The sequence below is a fragment of the Pongo abelii genome, chromosome 10, assembly GCF_028885655.2.
Source record: "Pongo abelii isolate AG06213 chromosome 10, NHGRI_mPonAbe1-v2.0_pri, whole genome shotgun sequence".
In the NCBI taxonomy this organism is placed as follows: Eukaryota; Metazoa; Chordata; class Mammalia; order Primates; family Hominidae; genus Pongo; species Pongo abelii.
This window is the reverse complement of record NC_071995.2, coordinates 68,829,734-68,843,240: the sequence shown is the minus strand read 5'-3', so window position 1 is coordinate 68,843,240 and position 13,507 is coordinate 68,829,734. Positions and strand designations below refer to the sequence as shown.

Below are 13,507 nucleotides of genomic sequence, written 5' to 3'. Positions count from 1 at the left end.
GCCAGTCTCCTTTTGGAAACTTTGTTTGATTCTAACAGCCCACATAAATCGTTCCTTATACATTCTTTTTATGTATTTACAAAATATACCTGAGACTTTTACATCCTATGTATTGATTATTCTTTTTGATATTGTTGTTTTGGTCTTACCCTCAACCAAATTCTAATTCCTTGAGAGCATGAAATATGACTTATACTATATTGGTATTTTCATATCATATATCTAGTGCAATGCTAGGCATATATCACATATATAAATTGTATTGACTTTTTTACTTTCTGTAAATTGGGCACTCTTTCCAGACTTTTTTACTTTCTGTAAATTGGGCACTCTTTCCATAGTACCCAGCTGAAGTCTGTTGAAATTTTGTAAATGACGAACCTTAAATTCAAACTAAAACTATCATATAAGTCAAGTCCAAATATAGTATATATTAACCACAATCATCACACTGTACGTTAGGTCTCCAGAACTTATTCATCCCATAACTGCAAGATTATGCACTTGACCAACATCTTCCCATTTTCCCTACCTCCCAGTCCCTGGAGTAACCACTATTCTACTCTGCTTGTATGAGTTCAACATTACTAGATTCCACATAAAGGTGAGATCACATGTTAAACATATATAATATTATAAACCTTCTTATGTGATGTGATCAAAACTGATCATAGGTTGACTACTTGAATTCAATCACAGTAGGGAATAATAAAAATCATACACCTTTTAGTCTTATTTTATTTAGCTTCAAACACATAACCCTTGACCCACCTTTTGCATATGGATGCCCTAGTTAGTGTCATATTGTCTTTCTTGTATAAAACAGGCTCAAAATGTATCATCTCTAATTCATTTTTGGTTTCTTTAAAATGGAGTGAGAACACAAAGATACAATAAGTACCGAGTCCTTCAATAATTTTATAACTTTTCCTAGTCTATTACAATTGTCTTACCTAAATCTATTTCAATAATTTTTTTAAGCTGGTAATGGTGACTCACGCCTGTAATCCCAGCACTTTGAGAGGCCGAGGTGGGTGGATCACCCAAGGTCAGGAGTTTGAGACCAGCCTGGCCAACATGGTGAAACCCTGCCTCTACTGAAAATACAAAAATTAGCTGGGTGTGGTGGCAGACACCTGTAATCCCAGCTACTCGGGAGACTGAGGCAGGAGAATCACTTGAACCTGGGAGGCGGGTGTTGCAGTGAGCCGAGATTGTGTCACTGCACTCCAGCCTGGGCAACAAGAGTGAAACTCTGCCTCAAAAAAAAAAAAAAAATTTTCAGCAACATTTATGTCTCAGATCTTTCAAAGCTTTCAACTTAATTTTCATAGAAATAACAACAATCCACTTTTGGTACTCATATTAGTCATTCTATATAACAGTTCTTAAATTACATCAATTACAATAATAAAGATAATTAGCATAAATAGGTTTGGAAACATCCACTGACTTTTAGTAAACCAGACAACTACTCGGTGCAGAATCATACTGTCTTACTAGGAGTTAATCCCCTTGTCAGCAGGCCTCGGCAAGCTCTGAACTTCACTCCATATATCTTACAGAGCAATTGGAGAGTTCATTAAAGTGCACTTAACTATGAAGATAAGTTACCTTCTATGGTTGTGTAATATTAATATTGTAATTTTAGATGTTTATGTTCAGGTCCAGAGAGCCTTAGCACACAATAAATATTCGATAAATATTAGCCATTTACATTTCATGAGAAAGTTAAATATTTTTAAATGTTTTCAGTTCATAAAGACTTTTGTAGCCTGTTTAATTTGCAATCCACATTTCTGGGGAAAGAGGAACCATAACCAGAGAGCATAAAGACTAACAGTGGTGAGATTGCAGAAGTCAAAGTCTAGTTTATTCCTTCTAGTCATTATTTTAACAAATCAACACATCCTTTTTTTAGTGGCTGCTCTTTGCCAGCCTCTGTTCTCAGTGTGACAAAGTCAAGTATACAAAGACAGACAATTGTCACTTGTCACTTTTTTGTACAAGTATGTCTTTGTTTTTTCATTTTGTGGGTGATTTATTTCAACTCCTGGAGTAAAATACTTTTCCAAACTTGATTAGAACAAGCTTCTTAAGATATCTAAGTAGCATATCTGCACAAAATGTTCTAGAATTATTTCTAGCTCTTCAAATTAAATATGCTGAGAGAACAATGGCGTTATAAGGCAGAAGAACTAGATTTCAAGCAAAACAGTTTTAAATGTCTTGCTCTGGTAGGCCAAAAAATGGTGCCCCAAAAGATATCCATGCCAAATCTCTGGAATCTGTGACTATTATCTTATTTTGGAAGGCAAATGTTTGCAGATGTGATTAAGACTCTTGACGTGAAGAGGTCATACTGAACAATCCTGGAAAGCTCTCAATCCAATGACAAGTGTCTTTCTAAGAGAAAGGCAGAGGTAGATTTGAAACAGACAGAAGACAAGACACAGAGAAGGAGGCAATGTGACCACAGAGGCAAAGGTTAGAGTGAAATGGTCACAAGTCAAACAATGCCAACAGTCGCCAGAAGTTGGAAGAGGCAAAGAACAGATTCTCCATTTTTGGCGGGAGGGAGTGCAGCCCTGCAACATTTTGATTTCAGACTCTGGCCTCCAAAACTGTGTGAGAATAAATTTCCTTTGTTTTAAGCCACCTATTTTGTGGTAACTTCTTACAGCAGCCACAGGAAACCAACATGCATGTCATAAATAAACGTACTAAGTATCTAACAGCTAATCTTTATGCTGGGAACAACCCAAGATGAAGCATACAGCAGGTATTTGGGATCTCACTAAACGAACAGTTCCAAAAGAACAGTATTTGAGGAATTCAATAATTCTGCAGATCTGATTATACTCATTATAATCTGTTGTGTTGCTTACAGAGAATTATAGGGAAAAGGTAAAATATAGTAATCTAAAAAACAAAATTCACAAGTCATGCACAAAAAGTCATAGCAGTTGGTCATATACACATTTTTGTTCCCATAGGAATTGCTTTGTAGGGCTTTTTAAGAGGAACTATGGCTGTAAATTACTTCAGGGAATATATCAACATTGTTATTTGAAAAAACCTTTTGTAAAATTAAATTTGAAGATATGGGACCTGGGGCTAATATTACCTAAAGGAAATTGACAATGCTAATAGACCACCATGGAGATATCAACGGGAAGGCTTATCCACAAGGTATTAGTAAATTGTTTTATAAGTACCATGTGCCCATTAATATATTCCCATTATGAAAATAATAATTGGGTTTTGAATTTACAGTGAAAACTAATACCATGAGAAATTAAATGAAAAAATAAAGGCTATTGCATTTTGTATTAGAAATCTCTATTAGATTTAGGAAAATGATGTCTTTACTTTTATTCAGCTTAAATAAAATATTGGGACATGTTGAATATTTTTAAAAGTATTATTCTACTAGGCAAAGTCAGACTTCATGTTTACTTTTGTTCTGTAAGTTATTTTCAATTCCTATGAAAAAAGTTTTCTTATTTTACAATATTAAACATCATATTGTGTGCAATCACATCAGTTTTCAGCTATTTTTTATGGACTCTGGAACTCAGAGGGAGTCAGGTTGTGAGACTTAAGTTCTAGAAATAGTAATCATTCTTTTCTGGAAAATCACTCAACAGAGTTGAGAGAACAAGCTGAGAAGTGCAGGATTTCTGGTCTGTGATGCAAATGAAAAAAAATAAGAAATGTGGAAAACTATGCAATACCTCTATGGGAAATTGGAGTGCCCACACTACACTGATAAATTTAAAATCAAATCTTTTCATTTAGCATACCGAGAAGCTGTATTTTACTTTCTTGCTGATTCACAGGTGATTCAGGATAAAGCTGGCTGTTGCTATTTATGCTTTGCAATTTTTTTGTGGGGAGGTAGGGGTAGAGTGGAGTCTGATTCTAATGCCTCTAATGGTAGTATGAGCTGGAATGGAATTTCTGACCATATGGCTTTTCTGGGGCAGGGAAAAGGTTTAGTGCAGGAAATTCTCCTGGACCAACTCAAGATTTAGTTACTGACAGTGCAGAAGAACTTGGTTGCAGGGCTGTTTTATCTCCAAGATAAGCCTAGTTTTAGAAAAAAATAATAATAAATAAAAACTCAAGACAGAAAGGCAGATGGTCTTACCACATTGATAATATTGGTCATGAATGGCACGGTGACTTCATAGTATCTCTAGTGAACCTGGCCCCTGTTGTGATAATTTTGTTGGAAGAGACTATTCTGGAATGCCCTTTATCTTACCTCCTTGCAATTCAGTGAGATGTATTAATGTGCTCAAATGGAGACACAAAGATAACTCCTACCCCTCCCCATAGGGTCCCAGACCTTTTGACATAGTGAGAAATTTGCAGTAAATGTGTTCTATGGCTTTCTTAAGATGATTCATTTTTAACCCTCTCATGTGCTTTTATTCCCAGTTGTTCACTCTCTTAAACCTCCGCCCTGTGCTGGGAAAGGTCAAGTTAAAAAATCGATCTAGCTATTATAGAATCAGAAACCCCAAAATTAATCTACTTAGCTCAAAAGTGGCTGTGATAGGGTAAATAATGGCCCCACAAAGATGTCCACATCCTAGTTCCTGGGAACTGCGAATGTGTTACTTTATATGGCAAAGCACTGCAGATGGAACTGTGGTTACTAATCAGCTGACCTTGACATAGAAGCTGATCCTGGATTTCTGGACCCAAAGCAATCACAAGGGACCTTAAAAATGGGAGAGAAAGACAGGAGAGGACGTCAGAATAATTCAGTGTGAGCAGAGCATAGCATGGCTATTCTGGCTTTGGAGATGGAAGAATGGGGCCACAAGACAAGAAACACGATAACCTGTAGAAGCTGGAATGAGGAAAAAAAACCACTAGATTCCCCTCCGCAGAACCTCCAGAAAGGAACGTGGCCCCAGTGATACTTTGATTTTAGCTTAGTAAGACCGTGTCAGATTTCTGACCTACAGAGCTATAAGTTATATCTGTATTAATTAAGCCAATCAGTTTGAGGTAATTCATTATGGCAATGATAGGAAATTAATACAGTGGCAATCAGGAATAATCACAGAATCAGAATCCAGCGGCAGACAGTTACTTAATTCATGTTTTGAAATCCAAAAACATGGTGACATTTATAGGGAAGTAGTCAGGCCAAGAAGAGGGTATTAATGTTTCAGAACAGCATAGGCACTTTGGTTTTGAACAACTAGTAGTTTTATCTGGTTCTAAGAAAGAAATTCTAAACTCAAATAAGAGTACCAACCAGTATCCTGGCTCAACAGGAGGAGAGAAGCAAAGCTCTAAACCTGGCCTGCATGTGAACACAAGCAGCCAGTTACCAAAAGGGGGCGCCCAGAAGCACACAATAGCCAGGTTCTGTTGGATTTATCACAAAGTTGGTAATCCACTAATAATTTCTTTTACTTGCTCTCTATGGGTGTTCTCACACCATTAAAACAAAGGGTAGTTGCAGATCATATGGCTAATGTTTCATAGAATGTTTTATCCTCCTTAACTTTAATTAACTAAACCAATGCTGACACAATTACACTGGATATAATAATAGTTTTTAAATAGTCTGTATAACTTCACAAATGAAGCATATGCTGCAACTACAGAAGAAAATGTTGCAGTTGCACATTTCTAAGATTTTTTTCCCTTAATTTTAAGTAATATAAGTCATCTGACTTGTAGTAATGCTGTTCAAATGGTCAATGATGTATTGGACACTTTTCACACACACACACACACACACGTACACACACATATCCAGAATAAAGAAGAAAAGACTGAGTTGGGATATTATCTCAGTGGCTTTACTTCATTTCCCTACAAAAATTTGTCCTGGCAGGCAGACCAGGTAGGTAGGATAGTTCTGATCTATGAGTTTATCCAGAGACCCATGTTGTCTTTCTAGCAGCTCTATTATGTTTCAGGAAATAACCCTTTTCCACATGGCTCAGCATCACAACATTCACATATTAGTTAATAGATAAGAAGTGGACAGCAAACAGCTTCTGTTTGAGATATGCAGGAAGGTGTATGCATGACCTCAATAAACATCTCATTAGTCAGAATTTAGTTACATAGCCATAACAAGCTGCAAGAGACTCAGGGAAGTGTAATCTACAGATTTGTGTCCATATGTTCAGTGGACACTTGGAAGATTCTACTAGTTAACAAAAAATGGAGAGAGGATTAATTAGCAATCTCAGTCCACAGAGCTAGAACAATCCCCATTAGTCAAACCAGATTGGTCCTAGGCCTTTGTAGGTGTATCCTCCCTTGGCTTCTGCTATAATTTTCCTAATTTTGATTCATTTCTAGGTGCCCATTTACTGTCCTTGTACTTCACTGTATGTCTATGTTTGCCCATGGTAGCTTCACTAGCCTTTGCTACCAGCTTATAATCTTTTTCTTCACTATGTTCCTGTGATATCATTTGTATTTATTTTTGTTTCCAGTTATATGCCTCTGCCATATTCTGAATTTAAGTGTTCTTTCCTGGCCAACCAAATAACCTGAAATTCCAAATAGCCCAGATTCTTCTCTTTCACTCCCAAATAGTCTCGATCCAATGACCTGTGATGCAAATCATCTTTATGCTGACAGCATACAAGAGATTTCTCCTTTGTCAAGATGCATTAGGAAAGAATGACATCAGCAGGTCTTATGTTTTAGTGTTATTGACCTTTAGAGTAGATAAAACTAATGCTAAACAGTTAGTAGCCCTGCTTAAGCAAATTGGATTGCTTTGAGACCAAATCCATGTTAGACTATAAATATGCAACCTCATTCATGAAAACACATCTATCCTAATGTAGTGAGGTGGGCAAGTCTTGAGGACCCAACCCTCAATAGATTATTTATTGTCAATATCCTTAAGATGCTTTGTGGCATTTGGAAATTTTTGTTTGTTTTGTAAAGAAATGTGGAGAAAATGAGATCCAGTCTTCAGGATCAAAGACAAGACAAGACATTTCAGGTCAATAACTCTCTCTGTAGTAATGGTCAGCAAAAGAAATGCATAAATTGAACTTAATGGTGGGGAAATCATAATATTCCACTGTAATATTGTGAAATATGTATGTGGTCTTTGTCCTCGTTTCCTGGCATACAACTCATAAGATCCTTAGAATCTTCAGAGTGATAAGTATCTTTTGTATGCTAATGAGTTGACTGAAGGCTGGCAACCTATTGGTAGCTCAGGATCTGGGCTGGTCACCCAGGAAACCAAGGCAGGATTAGAGGATTGGGATTTTCAACCCCAATCTTCAACCTCAAGGAAAGGGAGGGATCTGAAGATTACGCTGATCACCAATGGGTAATGACTTAATCATCATGCCTATGTAATGAAGCCTCCATGAAAACCCAAAAAGGAGTAGGCTTCCAGATAGCTGAACATGTGGAGGTTTCTAGAGGGTGGCATACCCAGAGAGGGCATGAAACCTCAGCACTGCTTTCCATATGTCTCACCCTATACATCTTCTCGTCTGTATCCTTTGTAATACCTTTTATAATAAATGAGTAAACATGTTTCCCTGAGTTCCGTGAGCTGCTTTAGAATTGATTTCTTGCTTGATGTGTGGAGGACAACCCCCACACATCTCGTGTCAGAAGCATGTTGTAAGAACGTAGTAGAAGAAATTGTTTGTTTGTTATTACTGTATTCTCAGATCCACTGAATTGATGAATATTTCTTTTCTGTCAGACAAGCTGATTAGTGCTTATCAAGGCAGCCAAATGGTCTCAGCAGCATGAAATATAAAAAATAGAAAAGCACTTACAGATTATATAGCTCAGCATCTTTCGTTTCACTGACTAAAAGCCACATCCAGGGATGTGAGGAAATTTTCAGCTGGGAAAGCCAAAAGTGGAACCAGATGTGGATGCTCAATGCAGTGTACAGTATCTTGGGTTTCTATTGGGCCTACATTTATACCCACAATTTCTTTTATCTCTTCTTGCCTTTTTTTTTAAGCCTTTTGTTCCCAGTTGTATTCTGGCTTCATTGACCTTAACAGACTTCTTATTTGGAGTATTATGCTTTATACATTTATATACCTTAAATATTTCAAAATATTTTAAATAAGATAATTTTTCTTTAGAGAACTTATAGTTTAGTGATAAAATATATTACATGTATAATCAGCAAGATAAATGTTTACATAGAGGTTTATTCAATTAATTATGTATTGAACACATACTGTTGTTGAGATCAGAATTGTCAATAACGTTCTCTGAATGTGTAGGCCGTGTGAGCCTGTAACTGGGGAACACAGTCTGAGAGGTGAAGAAAAGCTTCCCTGATAAAGTAGCGGCTGGTAAAATCTAAAGGCTGAATAAGAGATAGCCAAGCAAAGAGCAGGAGTGGGAGTGGAGATCCAGAGACACTTCAGGCTGAAGAAATAGCATGTACCAAGGTCCTGAGGCAGCAAGGAGCATGCACTTTCAAGGTCAGTGTGAGTTGAACAGTGATCCTAATGGAAGAAAGGCAGGAGAGTGATGAGAAGGGGCTAGATTACATGGGGTATGGTTGATCATGTTAAGGTTTTGGACTTTAGTCCTAAACAATTTTTTGATTTGTGGTGATATGTCCGATTTCTGCAGAAGTGCAGTAAAATTATCTAAGCTTCCCAGAGAGGGTAAGGAAAACATTTGTAGAAGGTGTAATGTATGCATTCAGATTTAAAGGAAAAGTAGGGCGTTTCCAGGCAGGCAGATGAAGCAAGAGCACACCAGTCAGAGAAAAAAAAAACACATGTCTTGAGATACTGCCATTAGAATTGTTCCCAGTTCATAAGCAGAGAGGAAAAGATGAGATAACTCTGGTAGACAGGGACCAATTCATACGTGCCATTCAAGGGTGCCTGGATTCTATCCTGTAGGTGATAAGAAACCACTGAGGTTATCTGAGCTAGTGAATGACATCACCAGGTTCAAGTATTAGCAGAGTCCTTCTGCAGCAATGTGGAAGACAGGCTGCAGACAGGATGGCCAGTGCAATGGGCATCCCAATAGGAGAGAGAAGATATTGGCCAAATCTGTGGGAGCAGTAGTGGAAAGGGGAAAAAGGGGACAAGTATGGGGGAGAGCTTGTTAACAGAAGTATGACTTTATGAACCAGAATAGCCACCTCTGCAAAATGTTAGCTAAGTAGGAGTTTACTGAGCTACTGTTTCGATGAAATAAGTGTACTGGGGAGAGTAAAATAAAAATGAAAATATCTGGGCTCACTTTCCCCAACAATTAATCCACTTACGTTTGTAATGAAATGTTTATTAAAATTGATATTCATTATGACACATCTGAAATTTGAAGAAAAATCAAGAGTTAAGGTTTTACTTTTCTAGCATGAAAGCTTGGAACTAGAAGTTAGTATTTGTCTTCAGTACCTAGAGAGACTCTATTAAAGTAGAGAAACATGTGTGCTCTACCAGTTTTCTTTACCATGTGCTCAACACATTATAGTCAGTTTTTAATCAGTGTTCATGGAATAAATGAGTAGCTTGGCTGGCAGTGTAACAATATCTCATGACGATATTGAATACTCACCTGCCACTTTCTATGTACTTAATAGGTATTCAGGCCATATCTCTCTGCTGAGTCACCATCAGTTATTAAATGGAACATAGAGTACACAGGAATTATACCTGAAACTACTGAAACCCTATTCGAATCCTAATCGTGATCTGCTATAAATAATAATATTATACTATAAGTGAATTTATAGTAATCCCTTAGCACTAATTACAAATTACTAAACACTAATTATAAGTAAGCAATTGCCTGACCTCTCAAATAGCAATTTTAAGTATACAAAGGGCATTTATGCATATAGTCTCTTTTAATCATAAAAGCAATCTTGAAAGGTAGGCAGAAACCTACAATGCCTTCTTAATTAATTATTTTTAATTATTTTCCTCTTACTTTGTTCCTGAATCTGAAAAGTTGAAAAGAGGCACTTATTTATCTCACAAGTTTTTATGGGAGCTATTATCCTATTTTACAGAAGAGAAAGTCCACTTGGGAGAGGTTAAATGTCTTTCTTAAGAGCACACAGTGGTGTAAGAAGGGGTAAGTATCAAACCCAAGTCTTTGATTGTAAGTCAATGCTCTTTTCATTAAATTATCCCCACAACTAAATGTAGACATATTGTTTGACTCTAATGTAACTTTGAGCATCAACTTCCAATAAGAGTTGCTAGAAAAATATTCTGTAGCCAGGAAGGCAAATGATCAGGATGCCTTATCTGTAGAATGATAAATACTGCCTCCTAGAATAACAATATGATTTTTCTCCTTAAAAATGATCTTTTTAAGAGAATTACTCTGAAAGATTACCTGGAAGTAACTTCCTTCTACTATTCAATAATTACGTATTGAGTGCCTGCTATGTCCTAGGCATGATTCTAACCATGGAATAAAACAGTTAATAACATTCTCCTCATTTGAACTCTAGTGGTTTGAACCACCAAAATAATGAAATATGAAATATTGAAATGAATATTATGAATATATTTCAACATGAGATAATGAAAGCAATTTCTCTACTGGATGCCAACACCAAACTAATTTGAGAAAGTGAGCCAATTTTGCATTTTGCGCTAACCATGTTATTTGAACAGCCTGACAAGATTGAACAAGAGAGATCTCAAATGTGGAAACTTTCATTTAGGTGGTCTAAGAAATGTGGGGATGTGCAGTGGCAGACAGCTCAGAACATTGTCATTCATGAGGCTTTGCTATACAGATATACAAGCTTGTCACCATAAATATGGAGCAAAAGCACACAGCCCTGTAAAAAATAAAAACTTAAAATGAATAAAACATTTTTTAAAGATTACATAAGCAAAATGTAAATAGATTTATCTCTAGAAATAAGTTTCAGAAATGCTGTATGGTTGCCATATTCTAAAGGTACTATGTGTCCCATAATAACAGCAAAGGTGTCTCTGGTGCCCCAGTGCTAAGCGATATTTTCAGTTAACTGTAGCCCAAGCCCAGGAGGCTGTTATCTATGGCAAAACACAAGGTTCCTGTTCCCTACAAATGTGCCAGGGCAGATTCAGAAATCAATAACTGCCTGAATATCTAGAAAGCCCACTGATAATAGTCAGAGTCAAGATCATTGTAGGCCCTTTTAAAAGTGTGATAAAATGCCTGGCTGGGGCTGCCTTTTGAAGAAGAATTGCATGGGAGGGAATGAGCAGCCAAAGAAAACTTGAAGTTCTTTATGTATTCAATACATGTCATCTGGGGCCTTTTCAGGGACTATTACAGATGTCACACTTAGATCCACCAGGAGTCTTTCATCAGGTTGCCACATACAAGGTGAGCTTCCCACTTGTCAGCTTCGATCCAAACCATTGCAATATGCAGGCAAGATGAAGCATTGTTTGTACCCACCAATTGAGGCTTATGGTGGGATTTCAGTCTCTGAGGAAGAACAGTGATCGGAGTGAGACTACTATGTCTTCATTAATCTCACAAGTCATCCTCCTCTGTTCTTTACCTTAAATTGTTGTGCTCCAGCTCCCATTCCCAGGCTGTTTCAGATTTGCTCTCATGAGTTCAAGCTCCACTTGGAAGACACTGATGTCTTCCAGCAACTTTTCTCCAGCCCACCTGGCTGTCTAACAAGCACAAAACTAATCAAACACTGAATTCATCACCTCCATTTTTACCCTCACCCACCACTCCAGCCTACCTGTTCCTGCCCCTCTTGTTACAGTCTCAACAAATGACAGGAGTCAAGACCCACCTTTCCAACCTAGAAATCTGAGTGGCAACCTCTATGCTTTCTTATCCCTCACTACCATATTGAATCCATTGCCCTGTCCTGCTTCTTTTCCTCCTACTTATCTCTAAAGTCCATCTCCCCTCAAAGTTCCTGCTTCATATGGTTAGGATATTTGTTCCCTCCAAATCTCATGTTGAAATGTGATCCCCAATGTTGGAGGTGAGGTCTGGTGGGAGGTGTTTGGGTCATGGGGGCAGATTCCTCATGAATGGCTTGGTGCCCTGCCCATGGTAATGAGTTCTTGCTCTGATAGTTCAAAATAGTTCAGATAGTTTCTGAATCTGCCCTGGCACATTTGTAGGGAATAGGAACCTTGCGTTTGTTAGTTGTCTAAAGGAGCCTGGCATCTCCTCCACTCTCTCTTGCTCCCATTCTCACCAAGTAGAATGCCTGCTCCCCCTTCACCTCCCACCATGAGTAGAAGCTTTCTGAGGCCTCACCAAAAGCCCAGTCGATGCTGGTCCATGCTTGTACAGCCTGCAGAACATCAGCCAAATAAATCTCTTTTCTTTATAAATTTCCCAGTCTCAGGTATTCCTTTGTAGCCACACAAAATGGACTAACACACTGCTCATGTTCTGTTCTCAACGCGATCCCTGGGACTGTTGTGATATCCTCTTGGTTCCTACCACACCCCAGTTTTCTCCTCTTAGACTGCCTCTTAACCATTCTAATATAAATGTAAATCTAACCATGTCACCTGCAAGTAAGATGCAAGTGAATGTCTAGTCCCATTTCCTGCTATTCCCCACTAAGCACTCACCACCCTATCACATCAAATGACTTGAATTTCTCCAAATGTATCATGTTCTCTCTAGTTCCCTTTACCTGAAATGCCCTTTATCCATAATATTGTAAAATTAAAATAGCATTTAAAAATCAGAAGATTGTACATTTTTAAAAATCTGAATGTTGACCTTCTCTTGGAAAAAAACTGATCTAGCAGCATAGAGCCTGCTTCCCCATACAGCAAAAATTGGGCAGAGCTTTGGGGCAGCAGGCCCAAGCCCTACTCTACTTACATACTTGTCTAGCCACCAAAGGTATTTAAATTTACAATCCCTGACCTAGAGAAATGCAAAAGCTCACAAAATCATTTGTTAATGCATCACAGAGCGTCCAGCATATGGAGCGACAGGAACACTATGACATAAATGAATAGTGCTGCTTTAGTGATCAGGAAATTCTTCTCTGTTATTCTTACCTATTCTAGACATTGAGAGTAACAAATTTGCTATGATAAAGTTATATCTATTTAGACCCTGAAAGAGAACACTGAAATGAGGAAAGCGATTTTGTTTCAGAATGTGAACATTAAAACTAGACCTGTTGGTGAGTAAAAATTGGAGCTCCAGGCTTTAATATAATTAGAGTGGTACAAGAAGAACCCCTCAGTTCAAGTGGCAAGCTCTATGTTGGCAGACTTTCTGACCTTAAGAAAGGCTTTAAGATATCTAGGAGGAGTAATGAGGATGAGTCAGAGGCTATAAATATGACTTCAGATAGGAAAGGCTTTCTTAGGAAATGAGAAAGCTTTATGTGGCTACATGCAGGTGAGCCAGAAGGCAGGCCTGAAATGACAGCTTGCCATCTGTCCTCATGTGCTTGCTCTTCAGAACACCAGCCAAAACGAAAATGGTAACACTTGTGTGGGCTGCTCTATTTTGTAGCATTTGTAACAACAGAACA

The 13,507-nt window shown here is 37.8% G+C and overlaps 1 protein-coding gene and 1 long non-coding RNA gene across 2 annotated transcripts in view; both read left to right on the top strand.

Moving 5' to 3' along the window:
• PTPRR (protein tyrosine phosphatase receptor type R) overlaps nucleotides 1-13,507 on the top strand; it is a 276,888-nt gene that overhangs the window by 75,689 nt on the left and 187,692 nt on the right.
• Nucleotides 7,166-10,094, top strand: LOC129049162 (uncharacterized). The gene is made up of 3 exons (XR_008511994.2): nucleotides 7,166-7,339; nucleotides 8,268-8,471; nucleotides 10,028-10,094. It is a non-coding gene; the product is annotated as an uncharacterized LOC129049162 (long non-coding RNA).